Genomic DNA, 9,539 nt, shown 5'->3' on the forward strand with positions numbered 1-9,539 from the left:
TTTTTAGAACGATGAAAACCGTTAAGGAACTTCTGTGTAATGCCTACTCCAGATTTTCACCCTTACGATCACGTTTGTCATTATTCAGTTATTCCCTCTCACTTTCATCAGAACATGAATTTCCTCGTTGTCTAGGAGTGCTGAAGATACGTGATGACATTAAATCTAGGTTATGACTCATACATGAACACGAGCTGCTTGAAATAACATGCTTGCAAGTTGCTTTATTGCTTTGCTGCTTCCCATCTACTCAAAACCCTTTTGGTAATTTGATTGCAATGGAGTAAATGGTCACTGAAATTGGAGAATCATATATAATTTGTCAGTTAGAAACAAACACTTTTATATTACTATCAATATTATATATTTCGCGTAAGAAGAATGTCTTTTTATTTATCTATTTATTTATTTGATGGTTCTATTTCCGAAGTCTATAATGTTTTGACGTCCGATGTCACTTGACAAAGAAAAGGAAACGGGAAAATACTCAAAGGTCAGGACATAATTTTTACATTTTATCACGTCCGTTTCCTTAGATTAAGATGACACAAAATCCTGTAAACTTGAAATATATGAAAAACGAAATGAGTTTAAATATATTTTAATGCACAAAATATACGACCAAAGCCGACTCAGCGAACACTCGTTTACCAGCTGTTAAGGCATATGTTAAATTTTTTTTTTCTTTTTTTTTTTTTTGAGACAATAGGGCTTTGTCAGACGACATCCTTTTCACATCGACAAAAATCATCTGTTTTATTATTCTCTATCCAAGCTGATTTATTTTTCTGTTACCAAAAAGTGACGGTCCATTGATCTTGATATATAATATAAAAAAAAAAAAAAGAGAGACATTCCGGAAACTCAAGGGTTATGCATGTGGTACTTTTATCGTTGTTTATTTCACATATTTCTTTGAATACAAACTAAATATCCACAAATACTTATAATCCATACACAGTTACATACACAAACACAGACACACACACATATATGTAAGTGTGTGTGTATGTGTGTGTGTGTGGTGCGTTTGTGTATGTAACTGTGTGTATGTATATAAGTATTTATGGATATTTATGTGTTCAAAGAGAATGTGAAATATGAGGATAAAAAACCGTATGAATACATAAATATAAATAATAAATACTACATGAATATATATATATATATATATATATATATATATATATATATATATATAGTATGTATATATATATAGATATATAGTATGTATTTTATATATATATATATATATATACATGTATTCATATAGTATATTATTATTTATATATATGTATTCATACGGCTTTTTATCTCATATTTCACATTTTCTTTGGACACATATATATCCATAAATACTTATACTACATACACACAGTTACATACACAAGCGAGGGAAGCCTGGCGGATATGCGAGTAACTGTAAAATATATATATATATATATATATATATATATATATATATATATATATAAAGATTTTTGCCACGAAGGAAAAAATGAAAAAACGAGTTGGCCGAGTACTTTCGTCCCTATTCTGACCCTTTACTGAGGCATACTGTTTTTACAAAGAACACCATAGTCAAAGAAGGCTTAATATACAAACTGATACTACCACATTAGTCATAAGGGCGATTTTCACTCTACAGAGAGGAGGAGGAGTCATAGGCTAGCAGAAAAGTTTAAAAGAATTGAAGAATGATAATAGCTTACATATTACCAAGGCTGATAAATCCAATAGTTTAGTAGTTGGTTTTGACAAAACTGACTACATATCACGCATGCATACTTTACTAGAGGATGAAATAACTTACAAAAAACTCGCAAAAAATCCGTTGGACCAAGTAATAAAAAACTTTAATATCAATATCAAACAAATTCTTAAAGATAAAAAAGAACTTTTGTGTCAGTTAACTGTAAAGTGTCCCTCATTACCTTATTTATATGGCCTAGTCAAAACTCATAAGGAAAACAAACAAATATGCGCCCCAATTATTAGTACTGTAGGATCAATGCTTATAAACTATCTAAATATCTTACTAAACTGTTATCCCCGCTACTAGGAACTGTATCTAATTCACACATCCGGAATTCTCTTGATCTTGTAGAAAAATTAAATAACATTGTACTAAACCCTAGCGATATTTTTGTCAGTTGTGATGTATGTTCTTTGTTTACAAAAGTCCCTATTGACTCTGTGCTAGAATATTTTAAGTAATGAACTTGTACTGCATGAATTGCCTATGTCCGTTAGTCACATAATTTCCTTAATTAAGTTATGTATTTGTGATTGCAGATTTATTTTTAATGGAGAATATTACCAACAAATATTTGGTATGGCCATGGGTAACCCTTTATCCCTCTCCTTTCAAACTTATATATGGAATTTTTGAGAGACAACACCTCCCGAATATCACACTTATCCCCTTAAAATGGTACCGATATGTCGATGATATCTTAGTAGTCTTACCTGGTGGTATCGATGTAAATGATTTACTGTCTAAATTGAATAATTTAGTGCCATCCATAAAATTCACTATTGTAATTGAAAATAACAATGTCATCCCTTTCCTAGATGTATTAATACATAGGGAATCTTTCCAATGCAAATTCAGTATTTATAGAAAACCCACAAATAATTTAACATATGTACATTTTTATTCTGGCCACCATCTTAATATTAAAATTTCAATTTTTTCTTCTATGTTCCTACGTGCTTTGCGTATCACGAGTCCACAATACCTGGACCAGGAAATAAAATACATAAAAAAAATAGGAAACGATCTCTGCTACCCACCTCATTTAATTGATTTATGTTATCAAAAAGCTCATAAAAAGTTTTATAAATGTGCTATTAATGAAAAAAGAAATCCCTAAAAAACAAATGTACTAGCTTACCTTATTTTCGTGGTTTTGAAACCATAAAATCAATATTTAAATCGTTTAATGTTAGTAGTTCTCTTATAACAATACCATTAAAGATATGCTAATTAAGAATAGTCCCGTAACAAATAACAACATCATTTACAAAATTCCTTGTAAGGATTGCCCATCGTTTTACTTTGGTCAGTCTAGTAAAAATTTATGTGTTCGGGTTAAGCAGCATATGTATTACAGTGAGAACAGCCCAGACTTCAAATGCACTGTTTATCCATCTGAGTGAAAAATCTCATTGTATTAATTGGGGTGATACCTCGGTAATTGCTAGATCTAATGATTATGTTTCAAGAAATTTACTGGAATCGCCAATTATACAAATCACTAATAAAAACAACCTAAATCTTAGTCTGGGAATGTACCATTTGGACCCATATATTTGTAAGATGTTTATGAAGGACCTCCAAATAAATGAACAACTAATAAATTAGTCCCACATGTATATAGTTATTAATTCTCTCTCTCTCTCTCTCTCGTCTCTCTCGCTCTCTCTCTCTCTTCGTCTCTCTCTCTCTCTCCTTCTCTCTCTCTGGTTCGATATTCTCTCTCCCTCTTTCTTTTGCTCGATATATATATATATATATATATATATATATATATATATATATATATATATATATATATATATATATATATATATTTATATTTTCTTTCGTCTTTTCAATAATAATAATTTTGTTGGGAAAATTTGTGTAAAAATTCATGATATTAAATTGTATATGCTCCCGTGTTCTTTTCTAAATGTACTGTTTTTCCTGGAAGAATCACTTGTTTACCGGGGGTATCCTTCAAGGTGTGGCTAGCCTAGACTCCTCCTCCTCTCTGTAGAGTGAAAATCGCCCTTATGGCTAATGTGGTAGTGTCAGTTTGTATATTAAGCCTTCTTTTGACTATGGTGTTCTTTGTAAAATACAGTATGCCTCAGTAAAGGGTCCGAATAGGACCGAAAAGTACTCGGCCAACTCGTTTTTTTTTCATTTTTTCCTTCGTGGCAAAAAACCTTTATTTATACATAGCATCACGTTTTATATACTTCGTGATCAAGTTATTCATACTATATATATATATATATATATATATATATATATATATATATATATATATATATATATATATATATTTTACAGTTACTCGCATATCCGCCAGGCTTCCCTCGCTTGCGGATACAGTCAACAACAACATCCTTTGCTTATTTATGCCTCCGATTATTTTGATTCTGGGTCTTTGCCTATTTTTCATATCTAACGCGGTGGCACCTTCCCTGTCACTTGAGGGGGAGGTTTGTATCACGACGCCCTCAAGCGACAGGAAAAAGTTGATTTTATATTGAACTCAGGAGTGTACAATGATTTCCATCCAATTCACTCAGAGGAGGTAAAGCGAATGCATTGCTGTCGGTTTAGTCGCTGGTGGGTAGAGAAGTTGGGCAAAAAATCGCTGTTATTCAACTATTGATCCCTTAGCTCGCTCCCGATGAAAAGTAGAAATAAATTTCATACTAAAAATAAACGGGTCATAATCTATCTGTTATGTAAGGTACGTGAGTAGGAATTCTTATTAAAAGATAGGAGATAGGCCCAAATCTATGTTATGTAAGAAAGGTTATTTCACACTAATAAGAAAAGGAGCTTACTCTAACTGTAATGCAAGTACCTGGGTAGGAATTCTTATTAAAAGATATGAGATAGGGCCAAATCTATCTGTTATGTAAGAAAAGTATTTTCACAATAATAAGAAAAGGAGCTTACTCTATCTGTAATGTTAAGTACCTGGGTAGAAATTCTTATTGAAACTTAGGAGGTAGGGCCAAATCTATCTGTTATGTTAGAAAGGTATTTCACACCAATAGTAAAAGGAGCTTACTCTAACTAATATAAAGCAAGTGGGTAGAAATTCTTATTAATGGAAGACAGATGGTGACAGATCTATTGGTTATGCAGCGTAGTGGGCAGAGATTCCAGCTAATTAACGAGAGCAGGTGCAGGTGTTGAAAGAACGTTCGCGATAGTCATAAAGGAAAAGCATTTTTCGCAGGTACTAAATGCCTTATTTAGGGAGCCAGACAACGATACCATTATCCTGGAATGCGATATTTCCGTAGGCTGGTTGGCGGTGGAAACAAGGTGGATTCCTGAATATCAAAATAACGTTGCTCCATTTTAAAGCGTCAACTTGTGACAAACGCTGGTTTCTGACACTGGCAGTTCTTGGAGGATTCCTTGCGTCGGAGTCAGTCTTCGTGATGCTCCGTATCCTCGCAGGGAGATTGAACTGTGAGCCGGTATTGCAGTTTGGCAGTGTTCACTTTCCTGCACGAGATGTTGGGCGTACAGTCCCCCTTTGATAAACTTCGGTCTTCTGAGGGGTGTTGCAATGGCCCAGGGTGATTTTGGGGTTCGTGTGACACTTACTGGTCCCTCGTTTTCATGTTGTGTTAGTATATCTACCTTCGAATTTGGTCTTGCTCATTCTAAGTGATATAAACGTTTCCAGTGTTTTGAATAACGTTTAATAGACTTCAACAGGCGTTTTGAATAAATAACGTTTAATAGACTTCATTAGAGACGTTCCCTGACGCATTTCATAGCCTCGGCGCTGCCTGTTTTTCCCTTCGTACTGATTAAACAAAATAAAGTTGCCCTGGGAGTCATTTATATAATAATAAAAAAACCATTATGCAATGGGTAGAGGTGACTCTAGATGGATAGATGATTTTAGAGCATTTGTAATTACCTGGACCCTGGGGTTGAGAGAGAGAGAGAGAGAGAGAGAGAGAGAGAGAGAGAGAGAGAGAGAGAGAGAGGAGAGGAGATATTTTTCAACTCAACTTTGGTGGGGAAATCATTCAATAAGAGAATTACCTGCTTTATTCGGAGGATATGGAAATATGCCTTCAGTGTACATATCAAAATGGTCAAGGTCAATTATACAGACATTTCAGGAGTTGGCTGATATTACTTCCCTCAAATTGTTTCTTAACAAAGAATCATTCTTCTATTAAACGTATAGATTCGCTTGCTGCTGTAGTCAGTCTTTACTTTTGGTGAGGCTTCAAATATTGTGAAGCTGCATTCCAGCCATTTTGATAGCCTGGTGGGAATCACCTTTGTAATGCTTGCAACGATAAACTATCTACGAGTCATGCAACAGGTCAGTTTTTTTTTTTTTTTTTTTATGATGGGGAGGATTTGAGTCCAAATGGTCCACTTTCGTTTTCGGATTCAGGTCGTAAATCAGGGTCAGAATCGAAATGTGATTTCCTGCCATTTCGTTTAGATGCTGGTCATATCAAACCTCTAGATATTTAGTTTTAAACCTTTCATGACCTTCCTTGTGCTCTGCTAAGGAAAGGTGTTCTAAGATATCCTTAGTTAAAAAAAAAAAAAAAAAAAAAAAACCTATTGTGCCAGCTTTGTCCGTCCGTCTGTCCGCCCTCAGATCTAAATACTTTTTGAGGCTAGACGGCTGCAAAATTGGTTATATTTGATCATCCACCCTCCAATCATCAACCATACCAAATTGCAACGCTCTAACCTCAGTAGTTTTTACTTGATTTAAGGTTAAAGTTAACCATGGATCGTGCATCCGACAGCACTTTCCACTGTAACTGGTGAGCAACATTATACGTTGTGCAGAAAACTCGATTGAGCCGAAGATACCTCGCCGCATTTTTTACTTCTTTTCTCTGCCTGCCGAGCAAAAAGTTGTCACTCGAACGTAATATGTAAAAACTGACAAAAGCAAGTTTTAATAAACTTGTATGTCAGAGAAAAAAAAATCTAACCATTACCATTATATTCTTTATTGCAGATAACTGAGATATTCATTTTATTTTTTTCCAGAGACTCTGTCATTGCTAGTTTTCTGTCTTTTTCCCTATGACTCCTTTCCTGTTAATTTATATTTTTATCACCTAGATATGCATAATATTCCCTTCTGTTTATTGTTAGCACATTCATCATCCATAACAGAATTATTGCGAATGATATAAAAAAAAAACATTGGTGAGTTTTTATTGCGCTTCTGTTAACCATTATTTAACACAAAAAAATAATTAAATCTGGAGGAGTATTGTTGAATTATAGGCCTTACAATCGAAGTACAAATGAGGTAGTGTTTGTTCCCCATTTTATCACTGAGTACTTTACCACTGTTTACGAACAGTGGAAATGACTCACACAGTAAGTGGTGTTGCACGAATTACTGGATTTAGTAACCGAAGTATAAAGCATGTCTTCGCAGAAGCTTATTCATCTTTATTTCATTCGTCTTTAAAATTCACACTTCACAACAAATACACAAACACACGCACATACACAAACATATATACGTTTATTGATATGTATGTGTGTGAGAGAGAGAGAGAGAGAGAGAGAGAGAGAGAAATGTGGATGTTGAAGGCAAATGCAATAAAGCTATTAAAGCAGCTGGCAAGATGTGTAGATCACATACATTAAACGTAAAAATACTCAAAGATAAATTGAGACGCAACAGATATATATATATATATATATATATATATATATTATAATATATATATATTAGTATATATATATATATCCATTCATTTTTACATGTGTTTGTATGAACACACAACTTTTCTATATTCGCTGCTGAAAAAATGTGTTTGAAGAACTGCCGTTATTTTATTTTCCGAAATTTATGTAGATTTTTGACGTGACTTTATTTCCCCCGTTAGAATCATTCAGAATTCAACAAAAGTTCCCTTCACATGTTTTATACATTTCTACAGAACTCCTGCCCACCACCCTCTTTCTTTTTTTCTTTCTTCATACAAAGCCAACAAATCGAACATGCCATATTCATATCAGTCCTGCGTGGGAAGATTATTAAGGAAATTACGGGGAAACGCCTTTATAATGTGGGTCGAGATCCAATTAATCGGTTAGAGCAAGGTAGAAAATAATCTAGGGGTACGTCCAATGAATAAAGTAGCTTATCGTTTGTGGTTGACAGCGAACTGTGTTTAAAATAGAGAGAGAGAGAGAGAGAGAGAGACAGACAGACAGACAGACAGACAGACAGACAGACAGACAGATGGTCATGAGCTATTTTTTATTACATCAATTTGTCATTAGTTTGCTTCATCGGTAAATCCATTTTTTTCTGACATTGCACCGTGAAAGTTGTGGTTTATTTATAGAATCTTTTTAAGTTAATTTTTTTTCCGTTCATTCAAGAGAGGTCAATGTTCCTAGCGAGAGAGAAATACCTGGTTTCCATCGCTTTGTCTCACTTATCGGTGATATATATATATGTATATATATATATATATATATATATATATATATATATATATATATATTATAAACTGATCCTTTTTCTGTATTTCCTTGTTATCTTCTGTAGTTTCTTTCAAATGAACGCCATATTCTTTGGAAGCCTGAATATTAAGTCAATGGCCCTGTAGGCTTGTTCCATATGAACAGGATTCGTGGTCTGAATAATAATAATAATAATAATAATAATAATAATAATAATAATAATAATAATAAATATGTGGCGACGTGGCAGAGAATGTTAGGTCGTCAATCGACTGGTTAAGCAACATTGGGGCTGGTCAGTCGTTGGATGGGTGACCGCTCTCCGTCCTCCGGCGTTGATTCCTTGGGAAAGGATCTTTACCATAATTTCCTCAGTCTACTCAGCTGTAAATGAGTACCTATTCCTGATGGGGAGGTAGGGTCCAGCTATGGGTTAAATAGCAAAACTCAGCAATGATGGGAAGAAATGAAGGAATAAACGACAACGACGTAAATGGAACCTATGGCAACAGAGGAGCTTCGTCGGCAGCCAGGTATTCAACCCAATTGAAGGGGAAGACGGTCAGGTACTTGGAGGTCGTCATCCAGCAACTGACTACCACACGACAGTAACCAACAGCCTGAGATTGGAGCTACAGAAGCAAACCAAAGGAAGAAATGGACAAAAGAAGAAAATAAGGAAATATGGAGATGCTACATCGAAAGCAACCCGACGGAGAGAGGATATAGAAGAAGGTTGGTCAACATCTGGAATGAGAGAATAAACACCCCCAAACAGAGCAGAGGCTGGCAGACCAAGTAAGGAACATAAAGAAAAAGAACTGGCTCTCCCCAACAGAAAGAGAAGAACTGGAAAGGGAAATGTCACACGACAACGAATTACACGAAGACGAACTGAGAGACGATGCCACAGAAGACGACAGGGATGGTGAGGTATCAAACAACGACACACGAAGAAACACCGACGAAGTAACAGAGAGGACGGAATGGGTAGAAAAGATTAGACAATGGATGGAGCCAGATACAGAGAGAACAAAGATCCCTTCCATGAAAGCCTACAACGCCAAAAAATTAAGGGAGAAAACAGTGAGGTCAATGAAATAATGGGCATAATGCACACCACCAGTATCACAGAAACAAATAACTTGGCATATGCAGGAGCAAGATTAGTAGCAGAACTGATGGGATACGAACACCAACACCACCAGCACAACCAAACACAACAGAAAACCAAAACAGCAACCTCCTTGGAAAAGGCGCCTGGAAAAGCAAATCATGGTGATGAGAGCTGACTTGAAAGTAAACTGAAAGAGATGGC

The sequence above is a fragment of the Macrobrachium nipponense genome, chromosome 14 (genome assembly GCF_015104395.2).
Source record: "Macrobrachium nipponense isolate FS-2020 chromosome 14, ASM1510439v2, whole genome shotgun sequence".
Lineage (NCBI taxonomy): Eukaryota > Metazoa > Arthropoda > Malacostraca > Decapoda > Palaemonidae > Macrobrachium > Macrobrachium nipponense.